The sequence below is a fragment of the Fukomys damarensis genome, unplaced genomic scaffold (assembly GCF_012274545.1).
Source record: "Fukomys damarensis isolate Sample0158 unplaced genomic scaffold, DMR_v1.0_HiC HiC_scaffold_11, whole genome shotgun sequence".
NCBI lineage: Eukaryota > Metazoa > Chordata > Mammalia > Rodentia > Bathyergidae > Fukomys > Fukomys damarensis.
In genome coordinates this window covers 12,245,492-12,268,294 of record NW_022900923.1, presented here as the reverse complement: position 1 = coordinate 12,268,294, position 22,803 = coordinate 12,245,492, and the positions used below count along the sequence as shown (strand labels likewise).

Here is a 22,803-nt window from a genome sequence, read left to right as displayed (position 1 = left end):
TTTAAATATTGTTAGATGAAATGATGTGACATGTGGTAATTGCTTGAAAATAATATAGGAAGGCAGCAATATAGGGTGCAAATAGAGAAAGATTGGACATTGTTGTTTTTAAAGAGACAAATGGTTTATTTGGTAGCAAAGAGTAAAAATAAATTTTTTTTCATTGAGTTTTTTGGTACTTTTTAGATATACAGTGCAGTTACATTCATTATTGGGATCTTGTACCTTTACATGACAGGTCTTGGTTCTCATTTTTTCCCCATTCCTCTGCCCTGCCTTTACCCCCTCCACCTTTCCCTATTTACAAATACTTTGTTTCTTTTTTATCATTTTCTCATATTTTTTCTTTTCCCTACCCTTCCCACTTTCCCTACACCTTTAGCCCCTTTCTTCCTATTTCATATTGTCAATTATAACATTTGGATCTTATTTACACTTTTAGTTTTTCACCGCAGTCAAAATAAATTCTTAATTCTTCTCCTGGTGGCTGAACTGATCTGTGTTGGTCAAATAGATGGCTGCACATAAGAATTCCTTCATGACTTGACCTTTTTGCAGAAATGTAGATGCCTAAGGTATACGAGTTGGAATTACTTTCTAGACAAAAGTGACAGCCACTGTGCTTTCCATGTATCAGTGCTTGCTACAGTGTCTTTCTTGTCTTCTGGCTTCATGGCAGGAAACAGGAGTGCTTCCTTGATGTTACTGGTGTCTGTGAGAAACATGGTAATGCAGTCAATGTCCATGCCCCAGCCAGCCGTGGGAGGCAGCCCATACTCCAGTGCAGTGCAGAAGTTTTCGTCTATGAACATGGCCTCGTAATCACTGGCAGCCTTGGCCTTGGCCTGTTCTTCAAACAGCTGCTGCTGCCTCATGGGATCATTCAGCTCAGTGCAGGCATTGCATACCTCCTTCTTCATGACAAAGAGCTCAAAGTGCTCAGTCAGAGCCTCTCTGGAGTGGTGCCATTTAGCTAATGGGCTCATAATCTGTGAATGATCACAGATGAACGTAGGGTAGGATTGATGCACCTCACTTCCAGGAACTCCCTGACAAGCTTAGCAAGGAGCCTGGCAGTGATTCGAGATAGAGGGCATTCAACAGCTTTTGCTACACAGATATCATCAAGAATTTTTCGAGTTTCTTCAGTTTCAAAGAGGTTGGTTTCAGGCAGCTTCACCCACAGGGCTTTCTCTAGCTCTTCCACCATGCTGATTCTCCGGAAGAGTGGGGAGAAGTCAATCTCATAGGCTTGGCCCTCTGGACCATCTGGGTGGTAGGTGACCTTGCAACTACCTGTAATCTTCTTCATCTTTCTTAAAACCAACTTCTCTGATTTCCATAAGATCCTGATAGTCTGCATAGGCATGTAGAACTCACAGGTGTCAAAATCAGGATTGTGAGTCAAATTGGCTCCAATTTCATAAACCTGATCAATACCACCAACCACCAGCATCTTATGGTAGCATTCTGGAGCAATTCTCATGTATAAATTCATATTCAGCTCGTTGTGATATGTGATGAAAGGCTTGGCCACAGCTCTCCCTGGGATGGTGTTCACCATGGGAGTATCAATCTCGAGGAATCCCGGCTCATCCAAGAAACTTCTTATATATTTGATGATCTTAGAGCGGATGATAAATTTCTGCCTGACAAAGTCTTTGAGGATCAGGATCAAGTATCTCTGTTGATACCATGTTTCCTTTTCTTTGAGGTAGAAGTGCAGATAGGGTAACATATGCAGGCAGGGAGACAACAGTATGATCTTGTAGGGGATGATGCTAAGCTCACCCTTCTTTGTTTTCCCAGGATTCCCCTGAACTCTGATTATGTCTACCGGGCACAGTTTGTTATTAATATGAATAAATTCTTCCTCTGACTTATAATTCCCAGAATTGGCCATGACTTGCAATTTGACTCCCTTTTCTTGAATATCATAGAAGCTGAGCTTCCCCCCAGAAGCTCTTTGGCATGGATTCTACCTGCCGTCTTTAAACTGATGATGGTCATGTGGTCAGTCCCCAGGCTTCAGGTGATTGTATTCTTGGATGAACTGAGTAAGATGTCTATGTGGAAATTGTGCGGATCCTCCCTACTGACCTTCAGCTTGTGGATTGCTTGACTTTGGGCCTTGTAGTATTGGTTTGGGTCCAGGCTGTCTTCCTTGGTACTCACACCATTGTCACTGGTGTGATTAGTGGCAGCGGCAATAGCCTGGCTTTGTTGTTTTTCACTGAGCTCTTTCTGCTTGGCCTCCTTTCTGCCACTTTCTGTTCATTTTTAAGGCATCTTTTTAGCTCATTTATGCTTAGTTTCAGCTCGCTGCACTGTGGCCATCTGTCTAAGGGCCTGATCTGAAAGTGGACATTATTATTGAATCCGGAAGGCTAAGTACAAAGAAACTTCTCTTTACATGTGAATATATTCAAGATAGATTATTTCTTAGAGAGAATTTCAGGTGAAGGTATGTAATACAATTTCAGATACAGTGGAAAAGATGAGAGAGAAGAAGAGAGATATAGATGCTTAGCTAAATACCTGGTATGTTTAATATTTTGACCACTTAGTGGCTGTTATTTTGAAGTCGTGTGTGTACCTGTCCATTGATCCACGCAATCATTCATTTGCTCATTTCAGTAAATATTTGCTGAGCTTGTATGATGTGGTCAGCATGAAAATACTTCCACGAAGCCACTCAAGTGGGTTCCATCACCCCCCACTGGTATTTTGAAACGCACTCCTGCAGAGCCTCTGAACTGTGTGGTGCCATACCTGGATAGCTAAGTTCAGTCTTAATCTTTTAAGGGTAACTCTAAACATTTGCTTTGGTTTTGCCTTTCTCTTGAATCATCCAACTCTTGATGATTATGGGAGCCACCTACTTGATTCCAGAAGGACTATCTGTGATCCTGGAAATGGTTTATTCAAGTGACTGCCAAGTGAACACCCAGTTCCAGATTATAGTTGAGATCTATGGGAAAGTTACCTCCCCGTGCCATTTCACCTTCAGAACTGTTGTTACACTCTGGAAGATTTTCCAATTACTACATCTAATTACAAGGAAGAATAAATTACTGAAGCAAGTTAAATTATCTTGTGTGTCATAACAATAATTAACATTCAAATAGGAAATTGCTGCCATTTTTATAAACATCGCTAAGTAGAGGCAGCATCCATCGAAAGCAAAAAGCAAGAACGTCCCCCCTCCTGAAGGCTGGTATGAATAAAGATGGTCTGGGAGAGTTGTTAGGCTGAGTGTGTAGAAAATCTGTATGAGTGAGATTGATGTCATTGGAGAGGTGTTTAGAATTGCCTCATTTTCATCTACATCCTTAGAAGTAGCAACTTTTCTTTGTACTTATACTTAATCACCTGTTCTTTGCACATGGGTCTGCATGTTTTTCTTATCTCTTTTCTTCCATGTTTCAAATAGGACAGGAGGGGCTGGGGATTTAGCTCAGTGGTTCTGCTGCCTGCTTCAAATAGGTGAGGACACTGGTCTAGTCAAAAGACATTTTTTGGACTCAGCTTTACTTGGAAAGCTCTTCACAGCCTTTCCGATCCTGCCTTTTAACAATTCCCTTATTATTCCTTGCCCATTCAACATATTTATTTTCAGTTTTCTACCATGCAAATGTTTATTTTTCATAATACTTTTCCCTGTGTACTCTCTTGATTATGTTTGTGCTGTTGAGCTCCTTTATGGAGTGAACGCACGTTTCTTTCTCAGCTACTCTATTTTCTAGCTTAACATCAATATATATAGTATTTAGTAGTTTTTTATGGTACTGGGAATTGAACTCAGAGCCTTCATACTGAGCTTCACTCCTACCCTTTTCCTATTTTATTTTTACAATGATACAAGGTCTTGCCCGGGTTGGCCTCAAACTTGTGATTCTTCTGTCTCAGTGTCCTGAGCAACTGGTATTACAGGCGTGCACTGCTGTGCCTGTCAATATTTAATACTTTTAAATGATAGTTCTGAGTTGATAAAATCAAGCAATATAAGAGAAATACCTTTTAAATTATAAACTCTGTTCTGTATAAATTATTATGCAGAACAAACAAAAATATGTAGCTACATAAATAGATACATAGCTACCTTTGTCCTTACTTGGTAAACAGTGTGTGGGCAATTAAAACTCAGCGAGGGTTGGGAACATCATTGAGTCTGCTGCACATAGTTAGGTTTATGAATTGCATTTTTTATTCAGTAGACTATTACCATCTCTAGAATTTATTTAGATAATTGACAGGGAATTCTGGGCACAACTCTGGCTTTGATGATGAATTGTTATGGTTTCTAGTTTTGTTCTTTTACATTTATGAACACAAATTATTTTTGGGTTGTAAGCAATGGGATCTAATGTAAGAAGATAGCAATGTAATTGTAAATTTGTCCATAATGGAGAAATTATCTCTAATGTACTCTTATACCTTTTTTTGTAAACAGAAGAAAACAATACATCTCAGAGTATAAGAAGGTTTATATTATCTTACTCTTCATATCATGAATACGTAGGTGGCTCTGGTGTTTGAAAAAGATTCAAGTCATGGATGTAAGCATATATAGATTCTTGTAACTTCAGGGCAGATATGAACCACAATGGTTCTTATAATATTCAAATAGCTGATCTGGAACAATTTCAGAATTTTTCTTCCTTTACTATTTCTTTTCACCAGCTTTGATTAAAGTATGTAGTTGGGGGATTTGCACATTATGTTATAACTTAGGAATATATTCTTTGACTCAACCTCATACTTAGGGCCAGCATTTACCTACCTCACTGACAGAAGTATTATTCTAATTGCTTTTAAAATTTTTTTTTTGTTGTTGTTGTTGCTGATGTCCAGATGTGTATGTCATGCCTGATGTTTTGAAGAACAAAATATTACTTTTTGTTGTAGCATTAGTTCAAAATGAAATGATATTTCATTTTTTAATGTCTTTCTTTTTCTGCTAAGGTCTCTGAAGAGCCAAATATGGTCCAAAATTTTGATCTTCTCTTTAAAGCTGGACAGCAATAGCAGAAGTAGGAATGGTCTTTATCCACAGGTACTTGTCATTGTAGTTGAGAGAGGGTAATTTCAGCTGACAATATTTCGGATCCCCTAGTTTGTTTCTGAAACTGAGCATCACGTGAGAAATAATAATTATTTTGTGGTTACTGCTAAGGAGGTTGGGTTGAAGCCCGGAGGAGTCAGTGACAAGGAAAGAAAGGGACTGGAACAAAATACAAAATAATCTCCTTAGTGATTCTGTGTAACATTAGCATAGACTAGAGGACTTGGTCCCATTATCTTGCTGCATTTGAATAAATAAATATTCTAAAAGGACCATGGAAAATGTGGTAACTTGGGTCAACACAAATTGCTGTTTTAGACAAAGTGTGTTGAAGATAGGAGAATCCTTTGAATAAATTACATATTTTGAAAAAAGTTTTTATTCTGTATAGCGTATGTATAATACATTTGAAATTCACAGCAAATTTACATAGGTCTCATTTACAATTCATTTTAAAGCTCTCCTGAATGAATAGTTGGTAATTAAGTGATTGACATATTCTCCCACTTGACAGTCACATGTGTCAGTAGATTGCCTGTGTTTTCCTGGAGCATCTCCAATAAATGTTTGAAACTTTGCTTAGTAAATGTTATTCAGCAAAATGGTAATGGACTAGAGGATACTGTACTTCCACATAGAGTGAAAGCACACCCTGCAAATCCCCTTGCCTGCCTTGCTAGTTTATTAGGCACTTTGAGATCTGTGAAGGGAAAGTGTACAAACTAAAGTAATCAGATATGAATATTTAGTGTTTTTTTAACTCTCAGGTAAGTGAAGTGTTTTTAAAGTTTAGAATATTTCTATACTGTAAAGGTTATTTACAGAAAAAGACCTTTGTTTAATAAGTGGATAATTGTTTTCTAAAATCTGAAAGAACAAAACAGTTGACTGGGCATGGTAGCGCAAGCACTTGGGAGGCTGAAGCAGGAGGATCACTGTGAGTTCAAGGCCAACCGGAATGACGTAGCAAGACCCTGTTTTAGAAAAACAAAACAAAACACAAAAAATAATACAAATTTAGGGATACTTACAAGCAGTAGGATGGATAATTTGATGAACCTATATGTATTTGTATAAACCTACCCTCTCACCAAGGCATATAATATTTATTTGACCTTAGAAAGTATAGTATTTTAGACATTTCTAATTCTAAAAGTAGCAGATTTCTATGAGCTGGTGATTAAAGCCCTATTTTGATTTATAAGATAATTACCAGGTAAAAGAATGATGGAAAAGGCAGATATAATTAATAACTAGTAATTGTTGAAAGTATTTTATGTCATGTGTCCTTTTAGACCCTATAATTGATGTACCACTAGTAATTTGAAAATTAAGTTTTTGGAAGCATTTTCTGAGTAATTTAGTGTTCATTTAGAAAATTGAATAAACAAGATAGAATGTATTGTATAAAAACTTTACAAGAAAAAATATCATAATGTGCCTATAAATACATGAAAAAAGTATTTAATTTCACTATTTGTCGAAGAAGACAAATAGTGAGATTATGCTCAGGGAAAAATAACAAGAAATGCTCAGGTATTAGCAAGAGTTTATTAAGGCAAGTACTCATATTTACTATTGTATTTGAATAAAATGATTTATATTTCAAGGCCGAAAATTTAGAAATATTTATTGAGAGTTACAAAATTACTAATCCATGATTCACTTGCTTGGTGGAACAAGTAATTGTACTTTTTAAATAGTGAAAATATGAGTAAGGTGGAAGCATTTAAATAAATGATAAAATGTAGGTAATTACATGTAATCGTTAGGCATTCTTAATAATATGGGGACTAACCATGGCACAATGTTAGTTGAATGTTATATATACTACATAACAACCTGATATTTTTAATTGGACATATTTCTGGGGAATTAGGGAAAATCATTATGCTAAAATTTTAAGTTTAGTGGCTGGAGATGTAGTTCACAGGGGCCATGCCTGCCTGGCAAGCATAAGGTCCTGATTTCAATCCCTGGTACCAGGGGGAAATTTTTAAATTTTAGGAATAATGCAAAGTATATAATTCTGGCCTTTGATAATGAGAAATTCTACCAAAATAGTTTTTTAGTTTATCTGCACATACTAACTTCTCAAAACAAACCCCACAATTATGTAATATTAACATGTACTAATATAATAAAATGCAATTTATCAGATTCTTTTTTCTCCTTTATATTGTTTTTTGTTTCTATATTTTCTATAATGATCAGAAAACAAAAGTGATTCAATACCCAGAATCAAGCTACAGCAACTTCTAGTGAAAGTGAGATTAAAATTCATTTTAGGTCTAAAGTTTCTTGTGATACTTTAGAGCTGACTCTGAAAGCTCAGACACCCTAGCTGTGCATTGCTAATCTGCTTCTTAATGATGCTCCTTCAATTGTGATCTGGGACAAACAGGAATGATTTGGTGGCACATTCAGGACTTTTTTCTATGTAGCTGCTGCTCCAGGAACATTATTTTGTATTTGAATTGTTCCACTATTAACCTTGCCAATTTCACAAATATTATTAGAGGTTTTTCAGGGGAAGAAAATCTTTTGCTGTGTAACTACTTTTACTAATTTTTCTTTTCTGTACTTGGTAAATTTACTGTGTCATTTTTCCTTTTGATTTACTAATAAATGACCACCTCTTCCATCCTGTTTATTCATTCCAATATTGAAAATAACCATGAACTTAGCCACGACTGTAGTTCCTTGGCACCTACCCTTTGCTTAGCTCATGGAGTGCTATCTATGTGTCATGGTTTCAGTTTGGTGGGTGGAGGGGATTTGAGGGAAGAACACATAAGCTTCTTAGAAAATCTAGGTTCCCTAAAGGATCAAGTGAAGCGAGGACTTCAATTTTTATTAAAATGACAGAAAGAATTATAGTTATGAAGTTGTATATTAGAAATGAAAGCATAATTGGATTAGGGTATCAGTAGGCTATTGATTCCTTACTCTGGAAAATCCTTTACCTGTCAAGTGTATGGTAGCACTGGGGCACTGGGGCCTTTTACAGTTGACCTTGGGTTGGAGTCGTATGTATAACTGGGCCTCCTTTCTAAAGATGATGCAGAGCGCTATTTCCATGAGAGAGGTTTGTCAGAATGGTACACATGACTTTTAGCCCTGAGCAGGTAGTCTGCTTAACATGATTCCTTTGTGTACAGTGATTCTTTTTCTGTGTATGGAATGGAATGAGTGTTGATACTTCTTGGCATTGTACCATGGCTTATTTTCTTTGCAGTGAGAAATAGGCATTCCAAAGAAATCACATTATAAAATACAATAGCCTGTACACTTTTTCCATCCTCTTTATTCTGAGAAATGTCTGACGAGCCAGACGGTTTGGTTGTTGTTCAGTGTCTGTATCACCAAATGTTCTTCACAGATGTGTGTTCTGCCTTCTTTGCAAAAATTTAAGAATTCTTTTACATTCATGCTAAAAGGCATAAAATACCAAATTTTTTGTGTAATGCTTTTCATTATTTTGAGAACATTTCAGTCTTCCCAGGGAGTCAAAGTACTATAACTTCTCCTCTGACATTCTGATACATGCACGTCTGAATCTGGCAGAATTCATTCATTTCCCTCATCTTTGTGGGAATGTGTATGCAATTCCATGCATACATTTACTGATTTTTAAAACATAATTTTACTGTGTGTCAGATATTGTTTAAAGTTACACTAAATTATTTGATGCTTAACTGTCCATCCATATGGTTTTGCTGTAAATTATTTCACTTTGTAGATAAAGATCTTATGGCTCAGAGAGGTGGCTTTGTCAGACAACTGAACGTGCCAACTAAGTTGCAGAGTGAACCCAAGATGTCTGGTTTCACAATGTAGCTTTCTAACCACTGTGTTGTTAATGTCTTGTTTTGTATCTTATCTCCTTAAAGGAGTGCGTTTAGAGAGGAGTTTTGGAGTGCCTTGCTTACAAATGACTGATGGACAAACCGCAATGAAAAAAAGGGCAAAGGGCTTGAGTGCACATTTCTCCAAAGAAGCTATACAGATTGCCAACAGGTGTGTGAAAAGATGGTCCATATCATAAGTCATCAAGGAAATGCAAGTTAATAAAGCCATGAGGTGCCACCTCATATTCACTAGGATGGCATTATCCAGGAAAATGGAAAATAAATGTTAGCAAGGATACAGAGAAATCGGAATCCTTCTGCATTGCTGATGGGAATGTAGAATGGTGTGGCTACTGCAGAAAGCAGTGCTTCAAAAAGTTAACTGTAGAATATTATATGACCCAGGAATTCCACTATCACATATCTATCCCATTAACTGAAAATTGGTATTTAAATACATGTACGTGGAACATTTTTTCATATATTTACTTGATGCTTTTACTTTTTTGTCTGAGAAATGTCTGTTCATTTCAGTTGCCCATTTTTGAATCGGGTCTTTGTATTTGAGGGGTCTGATTTTTTCAGTTCTTTATATATTCTAGATAATAGTTCTTTGTCTGAGGAGCAGCTGGTAAAAATTTTTTCCCATGTTGTAGGTTGTCCTTTAGTTCTGTTGATGGTTTCTTTTGCAGTGCAGAAGCTTTTTAATAAGATGAGGTCCCAGCTGTTGATTCTTTCTGCTAGTTCCCGTGCTACTGAGGATTTGTTCATAAAGTCTTTTCCTATGCCAATGCCTTCCAGAGTTCTGCCTAACTTATCTTCCAGCAAGTTTAGTGTTTCTGTTTTAATATTTAGATCTTTAATCCACTTGGATTTTAATTTAGTGCATGGTGAGAGAAGGGTCTAGTTTTAATCTTTGGCAGGTTGAGATCCAGTTTTTCCAGCACCATTGATTAAAGAGGCTATCTTTCCTCCAGTGGGGATGGTCAGCTCCTTTGTCAAAGATGAGGAGCTGAGTACATCTGGAGTTGTTTTTGTGTCTTCCAGTCTGTTCCACTGATCCTCAGGTCTGTTTCTTTGCCAGTACCATGCTGTTTTTATCACAGTGGCTTTGTAGTATAGTTTCAAATTGGGAATTGTTATATCTACTGCCATGTGTCTGTTGCCTTGGAAGGCTTTTGCTATTCTAGTTCTCTTCTGATTCCAAATGAATTTTTGGATTATCTTTTCTAGTTCTGTGAAATATGGTTTTGGAATTTCAATCAGCATTGCATTGAATCTGTATGGCCAGAAAGAATGAGAAATTAGAGTCATTCATAGGAAAATGGATACATATTCAGGATATATTTCTAAGTGAAATAAATAAGTCACACATGTATAAATACCAAATAGTTTCTCTGGTGTAAAAATCTATAATGGTACATAAGATCCTAATGATATAATTGATAATGTTAAATAGGAAGAAAAGAGCTAAAGGTGTAGGGGAAGTGGGAAGGTTAGGCTAAAGGAAATAAGGGCAAAGAAAAAAATATGAGAAAATGATAAAATGGAAACAAAGTATTTGTAAATAGGGAAGGGAGGCTGGGGTGAAGGGAGGGTAGGAACAAGGGGAAAAAATGAGAACCAAGACCTGTCATGTAAAGGTACAAGATCCCAATGATGAATGTAATTGTACTGTATCCCTAAAATGTACCAATAAACTCAATGAGAAAAAAATAATAAATACATGTATGTGTAGATCCATAGTAACACTTTTTAATGGCCAAAAGGTAGAAACAGGTCAGGTGTTCATTAGTGGAAGAATAATTGAGTTGTGACTTGTCCAAACAGTATAGTATTTTTCTCTCATGAAAAGAATGAAAAGCTGATGCATGCTATAACATGGAACTTGTGTACATTATACTAATTTTGAAAACCGTGGGTATACATGACCACATGTTGCATCATTCTGTTTATAAAAATTATTCAAAATAAACAGAATACAGATTGGTGGTTGCCAGGGATGTGGGAAGGGGAGAGCAACTGTTTATGGGTGTTTCCTTCTGGAGTGTTGAAAATGTTTTGGTGCTAGATAGGTTGTACAGCATTATAAATGCACTATGTGGTGTTGAGTTGTTCATTTTAATATTGTTAATTTTATGTTACATGAATTTTATCTCAACAGAAAATAAAGTTGAATGACCTAAGGTATTCTCGAGTCACCTTGCCCATCAGTAACAGATTTTATGAAGCAGATGCTCACATCTTATTTGACAAATAGCACATTAAGTAAACACAAACATCAGCAAAGATTATTTTGAATTCTCAAATGTACAGAAAACCATGACTGATATGATTTCCAGACTCTAGGAACTAACTGCCTCCAAGAATTGACAGGGTACAGACAAAATATGAAGGCTCCATTGATTGAACAGATACTCAGTAAATAGAGGGCTTACATTCTGGGTAAACCAAAGGATGAAAATGCCCTTTCACACAATGAGTACTCAGAGGGAGTTACCAGACTTACATGCATGTTCAGGCAGAGTGACTTTGATCTCTCTATAATTAGGGTGGGTATTAGTCATGCATACTGGAACAAATGACTCAGGTGAAATAAATGCTTCTGAAAGAACCCTATATAAATATGCACCTTTTAAAAGTTTTTTCTTCGTGAACGCGAAGGGAACACACCAGTATGTGACCCTGTGCCTCATGGCCCAGGAAATTCTCCAGTTCAGTAAAAGTCTTCCATGCTCTCAGCTTTTTCCGTTTTACCCAGAGAGAAACTTTAAATGTATACTGCATTCAAATCTGCAGTATCCTTGAGGATTTCCAGGAAGGCAGGTAGTATTTGTCATTTAAAAAGGGAAAACGTGGGACACAGTGAAGTGAAGCAGTGCACTGGAATTAGGTTGCTGGAATTCATGTCACAGAAGATAACTCTTGTCCTGAATTCCTTACTTTTCTGTAGAGATGTGCACATGTAGGTACGGCCACTTACACAGCCCTCTTAGGTCACCAAGGCTGTTGATTCAGAAATACCGTATCTGCACGTCCAGGTTTTCACTCCTGGACTTGGAGTGATTAATGAAATAGTATTAATTTAAAAACAGTATGAGTCATTGTGTTATCCACGTTTTGTTTGTTTGTTTCTATTTTTGTTCTGCTGGGGATCCACCCCAACATCTTGATCATGCTAGGCAGGCAGGCACTTTACGACTGAGATCTATGGCCCCAACCATCCAAATATTTATTGTTTAGTTGTATAAATTTTATATATTCCTTTGTAAATAAATTTAATGATCAAATATAAGCTGTATTCTGCCCTCCTTCATACCCATTCACTTTTGTCACTTGTCAACTAAGATAATATAATGCAACTTGAAAAAAAATCAGTCAATATTTGGTGTCTTCCTTGATTGCACTGAATCTTTAAAAATTTTTTATTAGTGTATGTTTGCAATACATAATGTATATATTCATCATGGAATATTGGTACATGCACATACTGCATCGTGATCTTTTTTACTTTCCCTTCCTCTTTCCTCCCTCTGTCCCCCTCCCCCATCCCCTTGCTGTCTCCACAAAATCTGTCTTGCCAGGAATTTCCATAGCTTGAGGCCAATAGTAGGTGTATTTTTGAGCTGTTAATTGCCCACCTCGTTCTCACCTCTGAAATCCTGAGTTTTCCTGTCTCACAGTGTCCAGTAGTGATGTCTCCTCCTGCTGTCTAGAGCCCGTTCTTTTTTACTTATTATGTCTGTTCACCTCTATTTTCACTTTCAGCCTTTAAATGTAGCTAAGTTTCTTCATTCTTACCAAGGAAGAAAAGGAGAGTTGAAAAAAAAAAATCTGTTTCATCTCTTTGAATTAGTCTGTCATTATTAAAGATGAAATTGTCTATATTCTCTGCTTCCTTCCATCATAGCACCTACCCACTGCAGTCTGGTCTTCAGGGACTTAACCATTTGAAACTTGTCTAGCTGAGAACACGGAATAATCTCCATGTGATAAATCCTGGGACTTCTGTGACACTTTACTCTTCTAGATTTCCCCTACCATGTTTGTATTTCTGGGCTCCTTTCCCTCCTTCCTTTCATTTTTATACACCCTCTGAGTAGCCTCATAAATTTATGTAGCTTCATTTACCATTTATTTGCATCTGACTCCCAAATCGAGCATCTTAGTTACCCTCGTATAATCCCAGTAGTCAGCACAGGACCTGGTATACCGCATTCATCTTTAAGTGAATGAACAGGCTGAGAGATGTTTCCTATAGGACTGATTACTCTCCCCCAAATTTATTAGTATGTTTGTCACTCTTCACAAGAATACAAACTTCATATGAGCAGATATTTTCAGTCATATTCAGAGACAGTGCCTGCCACATGATTCACACTCTTTCAATATGAGCAAGTGAACAAGTACATCATTCAGAAAGTTCATGGCGCTAGAAGTAGTTTCTCTTTGGTCCTGTCTTCCTCATTTACTTACGTTTTCCCTATCCATGTGTGCTTCACATAGACATGACCCAGACATCACTGACAACCACAGCTGTTGAACTCTTTCTTCTCCCTGGTCCCTCCAGTGTTGCTCCTGCTTGTGTTAAATAGAAAGTTAGATTCTCTCTCTTTTTTTTTTTCCTAGAAAATCTGCCAGTTAACCTCTTTCATATCTCTGAATATTTAGACTTTCATTCTTGGTGATTTGGGTTTTGCTTAGTCCCTTTAACAGTAGCCTTGTGCTATAATCAAGTGAATCTTGAGTCCTTTGCTGCTCCTGGGAGAGCAAACTTAGTAGTGCACAAAGGCCCTGATAGCATCCAGGTTTCATGAGTGTTTTCCTCTCATCTCCTTATCTGTTTCCTTTTTCTCTTTTAATTGCACTTGTTCTTTTTAAGAAGTGACAGCAGCTAAATTTATTTATCAAGATGCTTACACATTCCCTTTTAAACAGCAACTAAATTAATAAACATTGAGCACTGAAACCTAATCTGAATTTGAGTTTTTATTGAGAGCTCTCTAATTAAATATAGGCTTAAAACATTCAACCAAACACTTATGCCTCTTGTAAAATCTGATCTAAGTCTTGATTGCATATATTGTAAAGTTCAGAGGGATGCAGGTACATGAAGATTAGGATGGCTTTTAGTGCATATGTATACGCCTATAAATATATATATATAAATTGGGTGAAGGCAATAACTTTTCTGTCTTTCATGAATGCTTCACAGTGTTATAAAAACATGAACATATTGTCATATCAGTGAGCTTCAGCCTTACTACTTTATATGATTAATTATTTTCAAGGTCTTTTGTTTTGTTTTACAAAATCAAGGCAAACCGGAAAATGCCATGCAGCCTACAGATACTTTATAGAATGAACTCCCACTTTCATTGTGATAGTCACGTATAGTTGTGGTTTTGAAATTTGTAGTAACAACCAATCATTGCATTTAGGAGTCACAATGATTTACAGCATCATGAACGTGGCATCCGTTATCTTTCCAACCATTGATGTTCTAAAGATCCTTTCAAATGAAAGAAGTGCAAAAAGTAATCGATATATTCCGAAAGCACGAATATTTTAAACTTCAGGTTAACAATACAGAGGAGTGATTAACTGTGCAATAGGTGACTATAATATGATAAATGTAATTGAGGCATATAGCTGAAAGGATTATGTATGTATTTAGCTCCTGAGTCACTTATAAGATGTATTAAAAGCTGGTTGTACTCTACCATTTCAGCTGAAAACAGATTTTCCTTACATAAAGAAAATATCAAGTTACATAAGTTACACATCCTAAGCTTTTTATTAGTTGTTGTTTATTTGGTACAGTTCATACTCTTATAGAAGTTGACATACCAATAATATCTGTGCAGCTGGAATAACTCTCACCATTTTATTGTGCTTTAAGGTTTGAGGTGATTCTTAGGTAGGCATCATAGCTAAGAGATCTGACCTCTAGTTTCAGATTTTTGATGCCACCAGCTTTTAGAAAGTACTAGTTATTTTATATGATTAAAAAATAGGACCCTTCAGCGCTGTGATATTTAGATTTAGAAGTAAAACAAAACTTCCAGATCTTTATAAATAGGAAATAAAAATTAAAAATGATCTAACAACATTTATGCCCATTCTGAATTAATGTGCCTTGAGTAGCAGTACAGGCTTTATTAGCTGGCTATAATCTTTGGATATATTTCTTTACAGTGCTTCAGCCTAGACTGTCCCTTCACTTAGCCAGTGTGCAGATTCTGGCTCTATAATAGTAATTGGTGGGCCGGGGATCTAGCTCAGTGGTTCCACTGCCTGCCTTGCATGTACAAGGTTCCAGCTTTGATCCCCAGTACCAAAAAAAAAGTAATTGGTGGCAGTTTCCATGTAGCATTACTTCACTCTTTCACCTCAGAAACACTGCTCCCACAGATGTAGCTCATTTATTAGTCTTGCTCTGGCCAGTTCACCAAGGGTCTAATTTATTGGTCAGCCAGGTGCCCTTCAACTGGTTCAGACTTACTGCAGCAGGAACTTTCAGCTCTGCCACCTGTTCCCTTCTCAGTTCTTGAAACTCTGAACTCTTTCACTTTGCTCACAGGCTGTTATCTCTGTTTGTAAATCTTACTTTTATAATCCTGTAACCCACATATTCACATACTGTTGCTGGGGCTACTACTCCAAATTGAAAAGTACTCTAATCTATATCACTTATACTAAGAAAGCTGTCATCCTTTGACCCCAAATAGATAGGTTTGGTTCCTCTATTAAACTCTTAAACTCTGTTATCATGCTCTGTCATTTTCACTACAAGACACTTACACAGTTAAAATTACTTAGATATGTATTCATTCTTTAACTTCCCTAGAGTAGAAGTAATGTTGGTTTTGTTTCCTAGTATATCACAAGGGCTTAGCTTCATGTCTCATGTAGAAAAGCAACAGAATACATATCTGTGAGATGAAAAAGTACTAGTACATGTCAGTTAACATTCATATTTTTTGGTGTGATGTCTGTTTTTGGCTTAACTGGAAAGGAGCAGTATGAGGGTCTGGATAGAGGCCAGAAGAGCCAGAGACATGTATTGAAGAAAAAAGCAGGATTTGGAATAAGTACTCTTGCTTGCTATGTGAAGTATACTTCACTTGGGCACACTTACAATTGATTATCTTTTAGTTCTTTGGAAAAAAATTTAAAGCCATACATTTGACAATAATTTATTGAACGATTTAGTTGCAAGCCTGGATATATCTATTGAGGGAGTGGGAGAAGAGAATTAATGATTACTGTTATTAGTTCATTGTTGTTACTATAATGAAATACCCGAGACAGCCAACTTTATAAACAAAAGAGGTTTATTTAACTCCCCACTCTGGATATTCAAGAGCATGGCATTGGGTCAGCTCTGGTGAGGCCTTCTTTGTACTGCCTTGTGGCCACAGCAGTGGTTGGAGTGTGTGGGGGCAGGGAAAGATCACATCCTCCTACAGGAAGCCAGAGAATGACTCGGGAGTTGAGTTTAGACTTGTATGATTACTCCCTCTCTGGAAGATTCACTCCAGGAGATGAGTATTTGCTTCCTAGGGCAATGCTGTAGTGACAAAGGACCTCCCGCTACACCCCATCTCTTAAAATTCCACTTTTCAGCATTCTTGCGCTGAAGACGGAGCCCCAACGCATGAACCTTGCAGAAGAAGCGGCGTCTAACCCATAGTAATTACAGTACCCCATGCATGCCAGGATAAAGGTACGCACAGATGCCGGGGAAGGCGGCGAGTGCTGAAGCCTAAGTGAAGGCAGGGCAGGGCTTCCTGCAGGAAGTGCTGCTGCGATTGGCTGCTGAAGGTCACATGTAAGCTAGTCTCAGGAGGACAGGTGTAATGTGGAAGAGAAGACATTTGAAGGGAATGGCATGTTTCAAGGTGGAAGAGACTGTAACAGCTTTGCGCATAGAGAAGCTGTAAGTCACTGAGTCCTACTGGTGCTCAGGGGACATGCTGAGAATGGCATGAGGTGACACAAGAATATAGGCAGGGGCCAGTCAGAAGCTCTTTGTTACACAGTTAAATGAGTTTGAAGTTCACACTGAAAGCCGCAGGGCCCCAGAGAAGAAAACTCTTGGGGGAAACAGACCTTTTTAACTGCAGTGAAAATAGCCTGTCATGCTTGGCAGCTTGCAGTTGAATTACACCAGCTGTGCTTTGCCAGCTGCATTTGCATTTAACTCTGCTTTGAGGCTCTGGTTGTGGGAGGTGGTATTGAGGGCCGAGGGGAGAGAATGAGGTTCACTGAAAGCAGTTGCTAAAACCCTGGGTGAGAAGGTAAGCAAACAGCCCCACCTTTCCACTTTTCTAGCCCTGGAGAGTACCTGCCAGGCCTCCAGAGGTTCTTTCAGATTCACTCTCTCCTTTTAATCTTACAGGACTGTCAAATTATGGTCTGTCCAGGATGTGATCTGGGAACATTTCCCCACTGCCTGCCCTCCGGAGTCACCTACAGAATCCTTACTCCCTTCCTGCACTTTCCACCGCAGGAGAGATCAGGACTAGTTTTGTGTCAGGCGTTAGGTGCCAGTGTTGCTAGTAATGTAGAAATCATAATAGATGTCATGTGAAGTTAGACAACGGCTGTCTTTGTAGATTTCTGCCTTTCTCCATTTTCCTAGACCTCTTTATTCTCTGATTCCTCAGGAAACTCAATTACCTTTCCTTCATTATGCCAAGCAATGTAACTCTCAAACATCCTTAGGCTCTCAGCCCACCTTTGCAAATTCAGAAGCTCATTAATGTTTCAGCACTAAGACTTGGCAGGAGCTTTGAAATTTTGACTTAGTCTGCTCTCCTTTCCCAGAGGAGAATTGTAGTATTTATTTTCCCACTAATATGCATTTTCACATCCACAAACCTCGGTCACAGCAGGAGATACATTTAGTTTCAGTTTTATGAATGATTTTCTTTTCGTACCTATTAGGCAGGTGAAGAGACAGACACATGGCAGTCTCTCTCTAGAACTTCCAGATAAATGGAAGTGTTAGAACAAATAAGGAAGAGCTTCTTGTGAACATAGGTGAATATCACAGTGAAAATAACAAGAATAGATGTGGAAGAATGCGTTCTGTAGGTTCAGTGCTTCCTGTGGAAGCAGGAATGTGATGGGGCAGAAGCAGGGGTTCCAAGCATCAGAGCAGATCAAGCTGGTTCCTAGTTGTGCCCCTGTCATTCCTCATTTTGTGAGTTGAATGTAGGTACTTAACCTATGGGATTTCTTTCTTATTTTGTAAAATGAAGGCAACACCCCACCCCACAGGGCAGTGGGGAAGGATAAAAAGTGCTTCTCTGTCTCCCACAGTGAGGACCTGGTGAGCCCTATGTGCCTGTAGTGCTTATATTTTGCCAACAGAATTTCTGGCCTGTGCTCTCCCGTGTTTCCTCCGCTCCCATCTTGTGTTTTACAAGTCAAGCCTGCTGTCCTATCTGGGACTCTGCACCTGCTATTGCCCCTGCCTAAAATGCCTCCACAGATGCTGCTTATTGGAGATCATTTTCCATTCAGTCTTCCTTCTTAGTAACACAGTTTTTCAAAGGCCTGTACTAGTTAAAATCGTGAAAGTTTCTGCTGTACTTTGGATCTGGAATACCCCACAAGGCCTGTTTGGTAAAGGCTCAGACTTCAGCATGGTGATTTGGGAAGTGGTGGGACGTTTAAGAAGTGGGGCCTTTTGCAAGGTCTTTAGGTCTTGGGGGGGTTGTACCCTTAAAGGGGTTGTGAGAGCTCATCTTCTTTTTTCTCTTTTGCTCCCAGCCATCACATCAGTGGCTTTACTGCCCCACAAGATCCTGCTGTGATGGATGGTCCAAAATAGGGCCAGAAGATGATGGACTGAAACTGAGAGCCAAAATAAATCTTTTCTCCTTAAAGAGCAGTTATTTCAGGTCTTTACTGTAGAAACAGAAAGCTGACTACCTAACAGTTTTACCAAGCTTTGTGGTAGCGGTGGGACCGTGTTCAGAGTGGCTGTAAGTGAAGGTTTATGGGCAGGGCTTCTGAGAAAGCTCTATTTCCTGATCTGAGGGAACTGAGTAGGCTGGCTGGGCCCTTTGCACTGCTCCATTTGTCTTCATGAGAACACTGCTGTACTGCTGTACTAATGAAGCCTCTGGCAAGCTTAGGAGCAAAACAACACAACAGGGGTGGCAGAGGGAAAACACTGAGGAACTTGGGTCCCTGCTGGCATTGTAGCCGCACTATGAGAAAAAGAACCCGTTCTTTGGGCAGCTCATGTTATTTGCTCTTCTGTTTTAAGCAGCCAAATTGAATTCTGTTATACCTGGTTTTCCAAACCCCACCACTTAAAAAAAAATTAACTTTTTAATGCTTCATTGTTTCTTATCATTTAGGACTCATTTGAATGTTATTTTCTCAGAGAGGCCTTCTGTGGTGATCACATCTAACATAGCTTTTCCTTCTGCACACCTGAGCTACCACTCTGTTTTATTGTCACCATATCACTAACATTATATGAAACTACCTTGCTTATTTATTTCATTCTTGGTACTGTGTATGTCACGCTATATAGAAATAAGCTCCACTGAGTACGGTTCTCCTGTGTTTTGTTCACTGTTCTATCTATACTATGAACTGTGTCTGATGAAACGTAAGTGCTCCGTAAATATCTCTTAAATCCATATAAAATGTACTATCTACATTGAAGTGACACTAATAATTTTGTCAGGAGTTTGTTGGGGAGAGGAAAAATAAAGTGGAGCTCATGGTGTTGGACTGATTACGTATCTGCATATATTCTGTGCTTGGTTATATTTATGTGTAGATATAATTCAGATCAGTGGGTATATGTATGTAGATATAATTCAGATCAACAAATTGAACATTTATTATGTGTCAAGAATTCTATGAACCCTTTGCCTTTTAAAATTTTTTGGTAAATAGTTTGTATTGCATTCTGGGAAAAAAGCAAAGGTTAACCAACTTCCTGTCTTAACTATTGTCTTAAAAGTATTCAGAGTGAAACTCAAAACATGGTAAACTTTCAGCTGAAACTGTATTTTGTTCCAGTAGAAATGCTCTATATCTTATATAGTGCAATGGCTTCATGTCAAAACATGCTATTTTACTTGTCAAGATGGTCTTCTTCCCATGCTGTGCATTTCAAAGGATGGCAGTAGAAAGAATGAAATTTTAGTGTCGGACACATCAATTACAAAGCAACAGAATTGTTTCATTTTTCACTAGCAATGAAAAAAGAGTTGGAAGAATAATGAGTCTATTTTTTTTTGCCTTAAAAGAGCAGCGCTCAGGATAAGATGTCTTCACTTAGAAATCAGTCATTCTTTTGACTGTAGACCAGTGAAGGCTTTAATAATTTATTCTGAAACCTGTGCTCCTGTGGCTAGTGCTCCCAACTCTTTACTTATTTAGAGATCTGTTTACTTCTTGGTTTGCACCTGCAGCTGTCCCTTCAATCCATTGTGTATAAGCAGCCTATTAGCTAGAATAATTTGAGTGCCTCAGCTTCTTGTAATCTTCAATTTATTCACATCTCACTGGCAATGTTATTTCTTTATGAAGCTTGTCTTTCATCTGAACCACAGGTCTAGATCCTTAATGCAGTTATCAGAAGCTGATGGTTCTGTGACACTTGAGAATTGGGAAGCCCCAGAATATATACTCTGGTTTGCAGATTCTCAAAGCAGTTCCACTAGGGGTTGATATAATTGTACTACTCTCTTGTGTAATGAACCACAGTGACACTTTGGAGTAGAATAGGAAAGAGAAGACAGGGAGAAATTCATTCCTTTAGGATAGGCTACTTAGGTGATCCCATCATGGATATTGGGTAATTCTAGTATTGAAACAGGCCCTTTTTTTTTCCCAACTCTAATTGAGTTTATTGGTACATTTTAGGGATACAGTACAGTTACATTCATTGTTGGGGTCTCGTACCGCTACATGACAGGTCTTGGTTCTCATTTTTTCCCCTTGTCCCTGCCCTCCCTTCACCCCCTCCCCATCTACAAGCACTTTATTTCCATCTTTTATCTCACATTTTTTTCTTTTCCCTTATTACTCTTCCCCTATCCATCCCACCTTCCCTACACCTTTAGCCCCTTTCTTCCCATTTCACCATCTCAGTAATCTTATTAGGATCTTATGTATTATTGCAGTTTATTCACACCAGAGAAGCTATTTGGTATTTATACATGTGTGGCTTATTTATTTCACTTAGGAGTATATCTTCAATATGTATCCATTTTCCTATGAATGAATCTATATTCTCTTTCTTTATGGCTGAGTAATATTCCATTTTATAGAAAAACCACACCTTCTTTATCCAGTTTCCAACTGATGGACAAATGGGCTGTTTCCAAGTTTTAGCTATTACAAACTGTGCCGCTATAAACATGGGTGCACATACATCACTGTGATATAATTCTTTTAGTTCTTTTGGAAAGATACCCAGCGGAGGGATAGCTGGGTCAAATGGAACCTCTAGTCCAAGCTCTTTGAGGTATCTCCATATTGATTTCCATAGTGGTTGCACCAGTCTGCACTCCCACCAACAATGGAGAAGGGTACCTTTCTCCCCACAACCCCACCAATATTTGTTATTGTGTTATTTCTTGATAGCAGCCATTCTTTGTGGGGTGAGGTGGAATCTCAGTGTTGTTTTCATCTGCATCTCTCGAATGACCAGTGACATGGAACATTTTTTCATATATTTACTTGCTGGTTTTGCTTCTTTGTCTGAGAAATGTCTGTTCATTTTGGATGCCCATTTTTGAATCGGGTCTTTATATTTGGGAGGGGCTGATTGTTTTGAGTTCTTTATATATTTTAGGTAATAGTCCTTTGTCAGAGGAGCAGCTGGTAAAATGTTTTTCCCACATTGTAGGTTGTCTCTTAGTTCTGCTGATGGTTTCTTTTGCAGTACAGAAGCTTTTTAATAAGATGAGATCCCAGTTGTTGATTCTATCTGCTAGTTCCCATGCTACTGAGGATTTGTTCATAAAAGTCTTTTCCTATGCCAATGTCTTCCAGAGTTCTGCCTAACTTACCTTCCAGCAAGTTTAGTGTTTCTGTTTTAATATTTAGATCTTTAATCCACTTGGATTTTAATTTAGTGCATGGTGAAAGATAAGGGTCTAGTTTTAATCTTTGGCAGGTTGAGATCCAGTTTTTCCAACACTATTTATTAAAGAGGCTATCTTTCCTCCAGTGGGCATGGTCATCTCCTTTGTCAGAGATGACATAGCTGAGTACATCTGGAGTTGTTTTTGTGCCTTCCAGTCTGTTCCACTGATCCTCAGGCCTGTTTCTTTGCCAGTACCAGGCTGTTTTTATTATAGTGGCTTTGTAGTATAATTTCAAATTGGGAATTGTTATACCTGGTGCCATGTGTCTGTTGCCTAGGATGGCTTTTGCTATTCTAGGTCTCTTATGGTTCCAAATGAATTTTTGGATACTTTTTTCTAGTTCTTTGCAATATAGTGTTGGAATTTCAATTGGCATTGCATTGAATCTGTGTAGCAGTTTTGGTAGTATGGCCATTTTCACTATGTTGATTCTTCCTACCCAGGAGCAGGGGGCATTTTTCTATTTTTAATATCCTCTTCAATTTCTTTTTTCAGAGTGCTGTAGTTTTCAGTGTAGAGATCTTTTGCTTCTTTTGTTAGATTGATTCCTAGATACTTCATTTTTTGGGATGCTATTGTAAAAGGAATTTTTTCCCTAATTTCTCTCTCTGTGAGTCTGTTATTTGTGTATAAGAAGGCTATTGATTTTTGGGTGTTCACCTTGTATCCAGCACTCTACTGAATCTGTCAATTAAGTCTAGAAGTCTTTTGGTGGAGTTTTTTGGGTCTTCAATGTAGAGTATCATATCATCAG

General features: G+C 38.0%; 1 protein-coding gene and 1 pseudogene across 5 annotated transcripts in view; one reads left to right on the top strand and one right to left on the bottom strand.

Moving 5' to 3' along the window:
• Smyd3 (SET and MYND domain containing 3) overlaps nucleotides 1-22,803 on the top strand; it is a 690,610-nt gene that overhangs the window by 313,917 nt on the left and 353,890 nt on the right. The window contains exon 1 of one of the 5 annotated variants that reach the window (XM_033762056.1): nucleotides 17,158-17,219. The exons of the other annotated variants lie outside the window; for them this stretch is intronic. The gene's annotated coding sequence lies outside the window, so the exon portion shown is untranslated. Of the gene's footprint in view, nucleotides 1-17,157; nucleotides 17,220-22,803 lie in introns of those variants that run through there. 5 annotated transcript variants of the gene reach the window in all.
• LOC104875217 overlaps nucleotides 591-22,803 on the bottom strand; it is a 172,129-nt pseudogene continuing 149,916 nt past the window's right edge.